At 44.7% G+C, this 15,479-nt stretch overlaps 1 protein-coding gene across 1 annotated transcript in view; it reads left to right on the top strand.

The window, feature by feature from the left end:
* The window catches only part of DEPDC5 (DEP domain containing 5, GATOR1 subcomplex subunit), a 2,513,958-nt gene that overhangs the window by 375,414 nt on the left and 2,123,065 nt on the right, over positions 1-15,479 (top strand). The window lies entirely within an intron of this gene.

Below are 15,479 nucleotides of genomic sequence, written 5' to 3'. Positions count from 1 at the left end.
GATTGGATAAAGTAGTTCTGTCACAGTTGGAGCCCCATTGCAGTCAGTATTATTACCCCTGTTTACCTTTGTATCTAATATTTTGCTGAATGTCCACCCTGAAATCCTTTCTTTGTCAAATTCACATGCAGATTTCTATCTAAATGTGTCCTGTAACATTGCCATTTGTAACCTATACTTTTTTAACACTTTTATTAAAGTATCACTTCATATATTGGCAAACATACAGTAATGTAAAAGAAAAACATTTAAACATGTTTCTAGTTACATACGTTGTATGTTATATATGTTTTTTTTTTATAACTATCAGTGTTCCTTCAGGAGTGGAGAAGGCCATTTCCCCTGCACTGTGTGAGATCCTGTCCATGTCCTCAATGATCTGTCCAAGGCATGTCTGTTAAAAACTTGGGTGGGAATTGCTGGAGAGAAAAGACCTCTTTTGAGTGTGACCTGTTTCTCCCACCAGAGCACTTCATTTTTGAGGCAGGGTATGAGAGGGATCAGGGTATCCTTGGGATAATAACATTGGGACCACACAGATTTCAGCTCCCACTTTTCCTCATGTGTGCCTGGCCAGAGGAAGCACTGGGATAGTTGCTACCATGACACCCAAAGCCCTGAGGATCTCCTGTCCTTTTTTGTATTTTGCTGTGTTTTAAAAACTTTTGTTAGATGTCAGCGAGGAGATATAAGTACGAGAGTAGTAGGCAGATTCTGTACAAGAACTTGCACACTAAGTCCCTTTTTTGTTTAGGCCTGGAACTCGACTACCAATCCTGCTGCATCTGCCAGCCATTCATTCCAAAAACCCTTAGGTTGAGGCTTTCCTCACTTAACATGTTCCTTGAAATGCAGCATCCGAAATGCCTGGCCCAAGCAAAGATGTGGAAATCCCCATCACCTGATGTTGGCCTTGTGCCAAGGAAGAAACATGATACCTTGAGGTGATTCGCAGTCTAACATTTCTGAGTCAGACCTACCAGCTGAGGTTGCAGAAACCATGGTATATCAAATAACACCTCAGTTGTCCACTACTTTGACCCCACTGAAGGCTGGTATGGCTACTGAGAAAGTGGATACTTTGAAGGAACCACACTTAATCATTTCAGAGGGATTTCAACAACTAGCTAAGTTTCTGGTGTCATTCTAAGGGGATCCAGTATCTGTCTGCCTGGGTTGACATGATTGACAGACCTTGATGCTTTGCCAGAGATGGGCTGCATCTGTCAACCCTGGGCTTCCGGATACTGGCCATGGCTCTTTCCACCCCTATAGTGCCTTTTTTAGGTGGTGTTCCAAAGACCAAATTACCACCATACAGCTACAAACAAATGCAGTATGTGGGTCATGCTGCTCAATGTTAGAAGTCTAAATTTCAAAATGCACTCGCTCAAAGCACTCCTTACAGTGGAGAATATCTACATTTGTGCCATAACTGAGACCTGGTTCAAGGCAGTAGAAAGCACCTCTGCACTATCAGGCTATAACTCATTCCACACCTTTCGGCCCCAGAATTTGGATCGAAGCTCCAAAGGCAGTGGTGTTTCCATATTCATAAAGGATGCACACACATCCAGACTTATAGCCAGACATAACACATTTCAGTTGCTTCAGGTGCAGCTAACTTTGGGTAAGACAGCAATTCAGGTTGTAGCCATTATATGTCCCCAACCATGTCCCAAGTCTCGCACTCCATGTTCCTAAGCAGCCTGGGGAATATTAGGGTCCAACCTAACACTCATACTGGGCGACTTCAACTACTCCTCCATTAACTGGGGAAACTACTCATGTACCAATACACTTGCCCAATGTTTCCTGGAATGCATTAATTATATTGCCGTGGACCAGCTCGTTCTTGCCCCCACTAGAGGTAGCAACATCCTTGACCTGGTCATTACTAAAATGGGCGACCGTTGCTCTACACCAATAGTCAACTTCTCCCTGGTTAGATCCGACCACAAACGAGTCATCTTGGAAATCCACATCCCTCCCACCCCCTGCAAAGGTAACCACCATGAAAACTTCTCCAAATCTAACTTTGGGCTCCTAAAAACAGAGGTGGCTAACTTCACGGAACCCATGCAAATGAAAATCAGTTGCATGACCGCCGAATCATACACCAGGGCAACTGTACGAGCACGTACACAAATGCATGGATCTCGCCATACCCAGTAGAACCAAGACGCTGTCCTCCAAAAAAAGGAAGCCAGTCTGGTGGTCCCCTGCCATAAACAAACTCTACAACCGAAGGAGGAAACTGGTGTGGAATAAGGGGAAGTCCCAAGAGTGGAAAAACTCCCTTATCAGCCTCAACAAAAAGTTGAGATCCCTCATCAAATCCTCTAAAGCTAGCTATGAAAACAGAATTGCAGCAGATAGTAAAGGCAACCACAAGACCTTCTATAGTTATGTAAAGAATCTCCACGGCAATACCCAGATTTGCTCTGAGCTTCTGCACAATGGTACCTCCTATACCGAGCCAACAGATATTGCCAATATACTGGCCGACAGATTCCGTGCCAACTTTACCCCCCCCCCCCAAAAAGGACCAGTCATAATACCAGTAGATTGCCAGGCACCCAGTATTACTGCTGCACAGGTTAAAACAGCACTGTCCAAGGCCAAGAATACAGCTTCTCTGGGACCTGACAAGACCCCTGGCTGTGTTCATAGGTTGGTACTAGGCTATCAGCCCTAGGGCCTATACAAGCCTAGCCATAACAATTCCCTGGCTATTTCTTCCCACACTATTTACTTTCCTGGACCCCTGTCTAGCAGGGCGACTGATGTGATCCCTGGGGTGAATTTCCTTTCTCCCATCCAATCGTCAAGGTTCCTCTTGAAGAGGTCCAAAGAGGCACTCTGCTTGACATGTATGGGCAATCTATTCCAGAGTCTGGGGAGTCTCTGGGTCAGGAACCTATCCCTCCAGCATGTTTTGTTTATTGTGATGACAAGGTTTAGATCCCTGGAGCGTGTAGCTCTGAGGAATTGAGATTTCTTTAAGTGTAGCATGTCCAACAGCTCTGGGTTTGACATGGCCTTGTATATTAAGCAGAGATCGCCTCTGAGTAGACGATATGCGACAGAGTATAGCTGGAGTTTTTTAAGGCAGTCAGCGTAGGGCATCTGCTTTAGGCCTGTGATTCTTTTAGTGAGTTATTTCTGAGGCCTTTCCAGTTGTTGCAGATGTCTTGAGAGGTACATACCAAATGGGGCGTTGTATTCTATAATGGGTCTAATGAGGGATGAGTACAGTGGGACAATGACCTCCTTTTTTCTGGATGAAAAGCCCTTCGTGATGATGTGTGCCACATAGAAGGATTTCCTGACTGTTGCAGCGATGTGGTTATCGAAGGTGAGACCACTGTCCACCTGTGTCCCTAAGTCTCTTATCACACTTTCTGTGTTTAGTGTACTGCCACCTATATGGTAATTCATGGATACATGTTTTTTCCCAAAGGGGATAACAATACATTTCTTGGCATTGAGCTTGAGCCCATGGCTCTGGCACCAAGCATCTGTTTCTGTAAGGCCCTTTTGTAGAGTATCCACATCATTTGGGGATTCAATAATGGCTCCCAGTTTGCAGTCATCTGCAAACTTTGTTAGCCAGAGTCCCTTAGTGTTGACCTGTACTTCAGAGAAGTAGATGCCAAACAAGAGCGGCCCCAGGACTGAACCCTGAGGTACTCCACTTGTCACTTGTCTGGAGCTGGATTTGGAGTCGACTACTTTTACAGTGTGGGTTCTATCAGTAAGCCATTTAGCAACCCATTGGGTGACATAGGGATTAATGCCCAACTTAGTAAGTTTATCTACGATTCCAGAGTGGGGGATGGTGTCAAAGGCCTTGGCAAGGTCTAGATAGGTCTAGGTAGGCTGTGTGTTCTGAATGAACTACAGAGTGAACTGGCACTTTATCTGTGCGCCCTGTTCAATCACAGCCTCACCTCAGGCTTTGTCCCTACCGAATGGTGCACTGCTACAGTCATCCCTCTCCACAAAGGAGGAGCGACTACAAACCCTGGAAACTATCACCCCATTAGCTTGACGAGTCTGATATGCAAAGCTGTGGAACACATCATCATGGACCTAATAAACAAGGATATAGGGCATTTCCAAACTCTGGATCCCACACAGTTTAGTTTTTTGATGGGTAGATCATGACTTCTCAACTTGGTCAACTTTTTTGAGTCAGTCACCAGAGCTGTGGATGAAGGCAAGGTGGTTCATACAACCTACCTTGATCTGGTCAAGGCCTTTGATACCATTCACCACTCAGGAATCATAGAAAAACTCACTAAGCTAGGCATCAACCCCTACATCACTAGATAGGTTGCAAACTGGCTCACAGGTAGAATCCACAGTGTGGAAGTAGCTGACTCCAAGTCAGACTACTGACCAGTCACAACTGGAATCCCACAGGGTTCGGTCCCGGGTCCTCTCCTGTTTGGTATCTACTTCTCTGAATTCCAGGCCAGCATGAAGGGACTCTGGCTGACAAAGTTCACAGACGATTGCAAGTTGGGAGCTATTATTAATTCCCCGAGTGATGCTGACATCCTACAGACAGGCCTCACTGAGACCATGACTTGTGTCAGAACCATGGTCTTAAGCTCAATGCCAAAAATGTCATCCCCTTTGGGAAAAACCCAGTTCCCATGAATTACCACATCGATGGTAGTCCACTGAACACAGAAGGTGTTATAAGAGATCTGGGAACACAGGTTAACAGCAACCTCTCTTTTGACCACCACATTGCCACTGTGGTCAGAAAGTCCTTCTATGTGGCACATCTCATTAGTAAGGGTTTTGCATCCAGGAAGACAGAGGTCATTGTCTCCCTCTACTCTTCCCTCATTAGCCCAATCATTGAGTACAATGCTCCATTTGGCATGTACCTCACTAAACACCTGCAACAAGGGGAGAGGCCGTAAAAGTACCTCACAAAGAGGATCCTAGGCCTTAAACATTTGTCCTATATGGACAGACTAAAAAAACTCCAACTGTTCTCTGTCTCATATCACAACATCTCTGCTTGACTTACAAAAGCCATGCCTGACCCAGCTCTGTTAGAAATGCTACATCTGAAGAAATCCCAATCCCTCTGCATCACACGCTCCAGAGACCTCAACTTCATTACCACAATCAACAGAACATGCTGGAGGGACAGGTTCATAACCCAGAGATTGCCCATGCTATGGAATAGACTTCCCATACGTGTCAAGAAGAGCACCTCACTGGCTGCCTTCAAGAGAAATCTTGAGTGGATGGGAAGTAGAAAATTCACCCCAGGGATCACTCCAGTGGATTTACTTGACAGAGTCACTGGGAACTAAGGTCGGGTGGCACAATATCAGGGTAAGCCTATGGGCTAGGCTTGTAAAGGCTACAGGGCCATTAGCCTACTACACACTTATGAACCTATGACAACGGAATTCCTAAATCCTGTTCTGGGAAGATGTTCCAGGTACTCTAATTGAAGTACACCAGGAGGTCTGAACCTCCAAGACTTGTTCAGTCAGACATCGTGCCTAAAAAGAAAAAAACAAAAAGCTTGGAATGTGATGTCGCCCTCAGCTTCTAAGGAAAAATAGTAGCTGGATTTCTCCCAGGGCTTATTTAAAGCTATCCTGGCCCTGAAACCACCTCCTTTTGTAACCCAGTTGACTTAGGTCCCATAGTACATACTCAAGATTCTCCTTCATCTGAGGATGAACAAGGTGTAGACTCTGTTCATTCTCTGAATTATTCCTCACACATATGCTGTCCAGCTCAGCTGTCTTCAGATGAAGGGTTCTCCCTTTAAGATGCTTCTTTTGAAGAAACTAATCAAAACATGATGAGTCATTTTGAATGAAAATCAAAATAAAAAAAGTCTCTGATGTACAAAGCAGACCTTCTGGAAACTGGATCTCCAGCTCCGATGTTCTTCGTGCTTCACTGTTGCAGTCATTACATTTGGGTTATCTGCTTGCAGGTAGTCCTCAGTCAGCCTGATTAACAAAGTCTTGGGTCCTGCGTCGGTTACTGTCACTTCTTCCATGATGTCAGGGGTATAAAACATGCAGCCGACGCCATTACATCAGTCTTTCTTGCCGTGCGGTGCCCGAAGCTGAAGCAGTTCGCAAGTGCCGGTCAGCCGACTCCTGAAATTTTCGTTTTCGAGTTTCAGAATCGAAGTCTTCAACTAAAGCTAAGTACCCCATTGGGGAAACTTTTTCTTGCTCCTTACCGATGTCAGTAAACGTTAATAATTGCATTACTTGTGGAAAGCAAATACCTCATAAAGATTTTAATTCGTACTGTATTCCTTGCCTAGGCTGTGACCACGATGTACCTTGCTGTCAGTTTTGTGCTTTATTTAATCGGCGCACTATCCGTCGTCGATATATTTTCACCTATAAATATTTCGGTTCTCTGTTTAATTATCCAGAAATGTCGTCGGTTAGCCATCCGACTACCGGGATTCTGAAAAAATGCAAAGATAAAGACAGAGACAGGCCGCCGAGGTCCAAAACTACTGATGCTTCTCCTAAGCCAGTCGCCAGTTCGCCAGTACTCAGTGAGGTGCTTTCGCAGCCCCTGTACCCGATACTTCTGATTCGCAGGCCTCTACTGAGACCCATTCGGAGTCCGGTATGCCGCGAGATGCTTCAACTAAGGAACTTGCGGATGTCTCTACCTTGGATGGGTCCGGAGCCGCTGTGCAGGCACCGGCTTCTGAGGGTGTATTCAGGCCTACGGACTTGTATATTAAACCGACGCCTCCTTCTTTACTTGGGCCTAAATCTCAATCCATGCCTAAAAAAAACGACGCCCAGGCCGCATGCTCAGGCCTCTATGCCTAAAAATCAAATAAGAATGGCTGAAGATCTAATAACTCTAATCAGGGGTAGCCAACCCCCCCTTCTAATATGCCTAAGACTGAAGTTGATTATGAATCTTCTGATCAGGATTCTGTTTTTTCTGATTCTTCTGATGATCTGGATTTGCCCTTATCTACTTATGAAGATTCTGATGCAGAGGATTCCATTCCCTCTGCTTCTCCTCCTGAAGATTTTTCTTTTGGGGAAACCTTACATACTCTAAGGGCGCATTTCCACTGGGAAAGCCAGGATTTTTCTGATTCAAAAAAGAGGCTTAGGGATTTCCTTCTCCTACCTCAGCATAGGCCTTTAGCTATTCCTCCTGTACTAGACATTGTTGATGATGCTTTTTCGGACTCTAGTTTGGCCCCTGATTCCCTGCCTCCTGCTTCCAGAAAACCCGACAGATACTACAGGGTTCCTGAGTCCCACAAGTTCCTTTTCAAAAATCCTATTGCAGATCCAGAGACAATTTCACAGGTCACAGGGGTCCAAGGGCATTAAGGCTTCTACTCCTAAAAATCCTACCCCTTCTGATAGAGACTCCAGGACGCTGGATAGATGGGGTAAGAAGGTTTACACTTCTGCAACCTTGGCCGTTAGGGCTTTGCCACTTTCATATGTTAAAGTATCAGCAACATGTTATTAGACTGCTTAAACAGAAAATTATGTTGATTCCTGACTGTGTGGAAAATAAAGAATTGCAGGATTTAATGCATTCTGCTGAACAAATTGGAAAACATACTTTGCAATGTGGTTTTGATTCATTAAGAGGCCTCTTGCAGGGCTGCTGTTACTGGGTCTGTGCTGAGAAGGTATGCTTGGCTTAAGGAGCAATCTTTGCCTGATCATGTTAAAGCTAAATTGTTGAATGCTCCTTTAAATCAGGACCGCCTGTTTGGCAACAAGGCTGAGGAAGTTCTTAAAAAGATGGAAGATAAAGCTAAATCTATGCAAACTGTTAAAGGTTTTTTTACAAGTTCAGCCTCCTAGATTTAGTAGGCACTGGCCCTCTAAGAATTGGTCCTTTCCAGCCCCTTCCAGGTCTTCTCAAGCCAAACCCAGACACAGCAAAAACCCCAGGTTTCAGTTCCAGGGGACACATGGAACTAAGCAGTGGGGGGGCCTCCACTTCCAAATCTGGGAATAATAAGACTCTCCCCTATGGTAAGCTGTTTCAATGACTTCCTTTTAAAATTTCCAAGCACTTATCAACTGACTGCCCCTTTGGGGGGAAAGATTGTACTTCATGCAAAGAATTGGGAACTCATTACCCAGGACAAATGGGTTTTAAATATAGTATCCCAGGGATACAGATTTCACTTCCACACATTGCCAACACTAAGTGGGTGGCCGGACCTACCCCAAAATCACTGGGCAGAGGCCCATAAACAAGTACTTTCTCTCTTAAGCTTGGGGGCTATTCAACTGGTACCAGAAGAGGAAAAGGGACAAGGTTTCTACTCAAGACTTTTCCTGGTACCTAGAAAAGACAATTCATGGCATCCTATCCTGGACCTGTCTACTCTAAACACCTTCTTGGAGATTCCAAAATTCAAGATGCTGACTCTTCGCCAATTACTTCCTATGCTAGGCAAAGATGCCTGGTTGGCAACACTAGATTTAAAAGAAGCATACCTGCACATCCCAATCAGGGAATCTTGCAGAATATACCTATGCTTCAAAGCACTGTCAGTTCTCTGCACTGCCCTTTGGCTTATCTACTGTGCCCAGGGTATTCACAAAGTGCCTAGCTCCAGTTATTGCATTTTGCAGGCAAAGAAATATTCAAATATACCCATACCTGGACGATTGTCTAATTCAGGCAGAAAGCCAGGACATACTTTTGAATAATCTGGCCTTTGTAAAAAGGGTTCTAACTTGTCTGGGGTACACCATAAATGAAAATAAATCACACCTGGTACCCTGTCAACAAATTTTATTCATGGAAGCAAGCTTGAATACAACTTCCCAGATGGCTTACCTCACGTCAGAGAAACAAATTCATTTGACAACCTACTTCAAACAAGTGGCCACAGAAACCCTGCTATCTGCAAGACAAATACTGCAAGCCTTGGGGTTCATGGCCTCCTGCATTCTTCTAATTCCATATGCAAGACTGCATATGAGGAAACTACAGTGGTATCTAAAAAGCCTTTGGTGTCAACATTCTCAAGACCTAGAAACAATGATTCCTATCATACCTTGCCTGCGTCTAGAGTTCCTTTGGTGGGCAGAGGCCTGCCACCAAAACAAAGGACTACCTTTCACACTACCCCCTGCCACCCAAACCCTAACAACAGACGCATCAGATTATGCATGGGGGGGCTCACCTGGCAGGGAAGTGCATTCAGGGCAAATGGAACCCAAGTCAAATGTACCTGCGTATCAGTCAAAAAGCAATGTTAGCTGTACAGAATGCTCTGACAGCCTGCAAGGACCACATTCTTCCAGGACATCTAATGGTAAAGATGGACAACACCACTGTTATGTGGTTCATAAGAAGGGGGGTACACATTCTTACCCCCTCTGCAGACTAGCCATGGCATTGTGGAACACAGCCTTGAGCTACCAAGTGCACTTACAAGCTCAATTCCTGCCAGGAAAATTAAATACACTGGCAGACGGACTAAGCAGAAACCTCATGGACCCACATGAGTGGAAACTGGAACCAAGGGTTTTCAACATGTTGACAAGCAAATGGGGGAGACCAGATATACACCTGTTTGCCTCTCCCCAGAACTGCCAATTGGACAAATTTTGCACAAAGACTCACCACAAACAAGCCTGGAAAGTGGATGCTCTATTTTTCAGCTGGAAAAAAACTATCAGTCTATGCCTTCCCCCCTCTGCCTCTGCTCTCCAAAGTACTACTAAAAATCAAACGGGACAAACCAAGGATGATTTTGATTTCTCCAGATTGGCTGCGCCAGCACTGGTACCCCCTCCTGCACAGTGTGTCATGGTTATCTCCATGGCACCTGCCTCAGACTCCTCCTTTGCTGTCACAGCAGGAGAACCAGATTCTGAACCCTCAGCTTCTAACACTGAACCTTGCAGCCTGGCTAATTCCTTAATCTCTCCTTTACCATCCCTCAGCAAACCTGTGATGGATATCATTTTAGAGGCAAGGAGGCCTAGTACTAGAAAATCTTATGCTGAAAAATGTAAAAGATTCTGTGCCTGGAACCAATCTCAAGGGATGAGCACAGCAGCGCCCAGTTTACCTCAGATTTGTCAATGCTTAACTGAGATGCTTCACAAGGGCCTGTCTTTTTCCTCCATTAAAATCCACGTCTCAGCCATTTCAGCTCATTATAACGCAGAACCTCCCCTCTTCTCTCATCCACTGCTCAAGCAGTTCCTCAGAGGGGCCAAAAATTTGAGACCACCCAGGAGAGCTCCAACCCCAGCCTGGGACCTTAACTTTGTCTTGGAGAAACTCACTGTACCTCCTTTCGAGCCAGCTGCTACTGCAGACTTAAAATTTCTTTCTTGGAAAACAGCTTTCCTTTTAGCAATCACTTCAGCTAGTGGGTATCTGAATTACAGGCCCTTATGGCAGTGGAGCCTTTCATCATCTTTCATGCGAACAGCGTGTCCCTCAGAACCAATCCATCCTTCATGCACAAGGTGGTGTCCAGTGTGGTTCTTAATCAGGCCATTCATTTGCCAACCTTCTTTCCCAATCCACAGAGTAAAGGGGAATGGATACTGCATTCCTTAGATGTGCACAGACAACTTAGATTCTACTTGGACAGGACTAAACCTCAAAGGAAATCTGAACAACTGCTGGTGGCATTTGCTGCAGGGGCAGAGGGGAAGGCTATTTCAAAGCAAACCATTTCTAAATGGATAAGCCATTACATTCATTTCTGCTATAAGCACCATGGAAAACCTATTCCCCAGGGGATCAGACCTCACTCCACCAGGGCTGCATCTACCTCTACAGTCTTTCTCCGAGGCGTCCCTACCAGGGATGTCCTAGAAGCTGCTACCTGGAGTTCTGTATATACTTTCACCAAGAATTATCATTTACCAATTTTCTCTAAATCCAGAGCTGGCTTTGCCACTGCAGTCTTGCAGGGCCTTATAGCTGGCCCTAATGCTATCTAAATTCCTCTTCCCAACCATAGCTTTGGGAATCTACCCAAATGTAATGACTGCAACAGTGAAACATGAAGAACATAGTACAGTTGTGTACACTTACCATAAATGTAGATGTTTGAGCGTATTCACTGTTGCAGTCCTGGTTACCCTCCCTCCAGCCCCCTAACTTCTTTTGGCTATACCTCTACTTTCCTTTACTATGCTTAAAAGCCTTTTTGGTGTGTATGATTTTTTGTTAGAGGTATATCTTTCTACTTTTATATTTAATTGCTTCTCATTAGGGGGGCACCTGACATCTGGGGCAAGAAAAACTGATGTAATGGTGTCTGCTGCATGTTTTATACCTCTGACGACCTGATGTTATGGAAGAAGGGACAGCAACCGACGCAGGACCCAAGGCTTTGTTAATCAGGCTGACTGAGGGCTACCTGCCAGCAGATTACCCAAATGTAATGACTGCAACAGTGAATACACTCAACATCTACATTTATGGTAAGTGTACACAACTGTACTTTTCCACTCCATCCAGTCCTAGAAGCATACCAGGACACCTTCCAGTCTACATCTTCAGCTTCTCATTTTCAGCCACTTGCCTCTAAAAGGCCAAACAGGTTCTAGACTTGTCGTCTCCAGCTACATGCATTTGCTGCAGAGGATGAAAAAAGTGGATACTTTACAAATGCAAGAAGCAGCTCTTTTCATATGCTAGGAAAACATTTTTCATGCTTTCCAATTTCTAACCTGTTTGCTTAGAATAAAAATTCCCTTGTCTACAGCATAATGTAAGAACTTTATATTTTAATACACTTGTAATCTGTACACTTTTACACCCACCTATCAGCCTAAGATCACAGTATTATACTTCTTATATCCAGGCTTTGTCTTGTTACAGTATAAACTCTGGGTACATTACTTAAAAATAGTTCCTTGCTTTCATATGAACAGTGTAAACAGCAGTCATTGATCTCTCCCTCCACCTCACATTTAAAATATATCTGAATACTTTGCAGAGGTATTACACAGTATAACATGCGGTTTATGGGAATACATTTTCTATACAAAGATTACTAACAATAAAAACGTTTTTAATTACAATTATGTCTTCAGTCTTTTTGGTGTAATTACAAATAGGAATTATATTGGAGTCCTTCCACCAATTTAGCACAGTCAACAAACATTGTGCTTTTTATCCATTTCTTCTTGCAGAAGCACAGTTCTTGTGTCTAAACTGCATCCTGTGAAAATAGCACTTTACAGTCCTTCCATTTAGTTTTCAATTTCACAGTATTGCTGGTCATCTTCCTCATCATCTGTATCGCAGAATACCAGTCTCTGGTTCAAGTCCAAAGTACTCCTTTGAATTTTCTAGTCAACATCTAGGCTTTTTTTTGTGATTCAATCATTTTCTTTTTAAAACAGTGTCTGTCTATTATGCTGTTGTCAGAAAAATGAGAAGCATAGATGTTCTTCGTGTTTCACTGTTGCAGTCATCACCTGTAGGTTATCCCTGTGGTAGCCCTTGGCCAGCCCGGATACCAGAGTCGATGTTTTTTTGAGTCGGCTGCCGTCGCCTGTAGTCTGACGTCAGGTCATCAGTGCTACAAAGCAAAGCAGCCAACGTCATTACATCAGTCTTTCTTGCTGTGGAGCCTGTAGCAGAAGCAGTTCGCATGAGTGCCGTTCGATCGCTCTCAGAAATTGAATTTCAGCTGAAAACGTCTACAGCTAAGTACCCCATTGGGGATCCTTTTTTCTTGCACTAACCGTTGTTCAAAAGAGTTAATAATTGTCTCACCTGTGGAAAGCAGATCACACACCGTGACTTCTATTCTTACTGCGTCACTTGTTTAGGCACAGACCACATCTCCCATTGCCGGTTATGTGCCATCTTTTATGCGAGGACCATTTGCCATAAAGCTCTTTTTGTAGACAGTTATTTTTGTGTTCCGTCTTCGCATTCTGATATGGTCTCTGTCAGCCAACAATCTGTGGACATTCTGAAAAAACTTAGAGATAAAGTTAGACGGACCGCACAAGGCTAAGCCTTCCAACGACGCTACCTCTAAGCAGGTCTTCAGTTCTCCGGAATTTAGTGAGGCGCTTTGGCAGCCCCTGATGCCTGATTCGATATCTACACAGGCCTCTACAGAGTCCAGTATGCTACAGAAATCTTCGTTGTCGTCTGAGCCTTTGGCCTTCTCTGCCTCGGTTGGGTCTGGAGCCGCAACGCAGTCACTGGCTTCCGAGGAGGCCTTTCGTACTACCGAATCTAGACAAAAGCGACTTCTTCACATCCGACTACCATTTCTCTCAGACTGACAGATTCTCTCAAGCCTAGAAGCCAGGCCACTCCTAGGAAATCTGCTTCTAACCACCATCTTGCTACTGCTCCATCACTCCTAGCACAAATGCTTAAAATGGCGGAAGATCTTATCTCCCTTATCCGGGGTAGTCAGGCCACAACTTCTAAAAGGAAAAGGTACCCGTCTCCAGAAATTATGACAGAACAGGATTCTGAGGAATCTGACTATTCAGTTTTTGAAGAGGAACAGCATCCCTTAACTGCTTATGAGGATTCAGATGCAGAGGAATCCATCCCTTCTTCCTCCCCTAAAGAGGACCTTTTTTTTGAGGAAACCCTTCACTCCCTCAGAGATTATTTCCAATGGGAATCTCAGGACTTCCCACAGTCTAAGAAAAGACTTGAGAGTTTCTGGACCTGCCCCAGCACAAACCCCCCTGGCCACCCCCCTATGTTAGAAGTGGTGGATGATGTTTTCCATGAATCCAGCTTTACCCCTGATGCCTTCCCTCCTGCTCCCAGTAAACCTGACAGGTACTACAGTGTATTGGATTCTCACAAATACCTGTACAGAAATCCTGCTGCAGACCCAGAGGTCATTACACAGGGACCTAAAGGAGTGAAGACTAGTTCTGCCACGAATCTCCTTCCTTCTGATAAGGTCTCCAGAGCTCTGGACAGATGGGGTAAAAAAGTGTACACCTCTGCAACCTTAGCTATCAGAGCGCTCAGTTGTCAGTTCCATATGTTAAAATATCAACAACACACTTTGGAACTATTAAAACGGAAGATTGCTACCTTTCCTGACTGTGCCAATTCAAAAGAGTTAGCAGATTTACTGCACTTTGCTTGTCAAGTGGCCAAACACTCATTACAATGTGGATATGATGCCCTAGGAGCCACTAGCAGGGCAGCAGTGACAGGATCTGTTATTAGGAGACGTGCATGGCTGAAGGAATAACCTCTCCCTGAGCATGTCAAGTCTAAACTTATTAATTCACCCCTAGATAAGGAGCGCTTGTTTGAGGAAAAAGGAGAAGAGTTGCTTAAAATGATGGAAGCCAAATCAAAATTTATGTAAACAGTAAAAGATTTCTTTCAAGTTCAATCTCCCAGATTCAGCAGGAACTTTCCCTTTAAGTGCTGTGCCTTTCCTGCATCTAGCAGATGGGGCCAAGGTAAACCAGGCAGGTACAGACCATCCAGGCCCCTATCCCGGGGCCAGCAGAGAACCAAACAGTGGACCACATCCGCCCCAAAAGCAGGGAGTTCTAAGCCACCCTCCTATGGAAAAAACTGGCAATGACTCCCTCTCCTCCCTCTGCCCTCCTTTTACTCACCAAAAGCTAGGAGGAAGGTTCTTCCCTCTGCAAAGACAGTTGGCTTTCTGTAACAAAGGACCAGTGGGTCTTAAATATCATTTTTCAGGGATACAAATTCTCTTTCAGCGAACTCCCAATTCCAAGAGGGTACCCAGACTTGCCTCCAAATCAGTGGGCAGGGGCATTGAAACTGGTCCAAACTCTCATATCCCTGGGGGCAGTAGAATCTGTTCCCTCAGATCAAACAGGCAAAGGCTTTTATTCCAGACTATTCCTTGTTCCCAGAACAGAGGGCACTTGGCACCCCATCCTGGATCTATCCATTCTGAACACCTCCCTGGTTGTCCCCAGATTCAAAATGCTAACTTTGCAGCAGCTGCTGCCTATGCTAACAAAAAATGCCTGGCTAGTGACCCTAGATCTAAAAGATGACTACCTCCACATCTCCATCCAGGAATCATGCAGGAAATTCCTGCACTTCAGAGCAGGCCCACAACACTTTCAGTTCTCTGCGCTGCCCTTTGGCTTATCTACTGCTCCCAGAATATTCACCAAATGTTTGGCCCCAACCATAGCATTCTCCAGACAGAGAAGTATACAGATTTGCCGTTACCTGGATGACTGCCTCATTCAGGCGGAGTGCAAAGAAAAGCTGCTTCAGGACCTTCTCTTTGTCAAATCACTCCTAACTTCCCTAGGGTTCACCATCAATGACAAGAAATCAAATCAAAACCCCACCAGGAAGATCATTTTCTTGGGAGCTGTGCTAGACACAGCATCCCAAATGGCCTTCCTATCCCCAGAAAAGCAGACCTTCCTGCCTCTCTACTTTACCCAGCTGGCTTCCAGAAGTCATCTCACTGTGAGGAAGTT

This window comes from Protopterus annectens, chromosome 4.part0, assembly GCF_019279795.1.
Source record: "Protopterus annectens isolate FY-2018-M chromosome 4.part0, PAN1.0, whole genome shotgun sequence".
Classification (NCBI taxonomy): Eukaryota; Metazoa; Chordata; order Ceratodontiformes; family Protopteridae; genus Protopterus; species Protopterus annectens.
The sequence above is the reverse complement of the archived record's forward strand: the minus strand, read 5'-3'. Positions and strand labels throughout refer to the sequence as shown.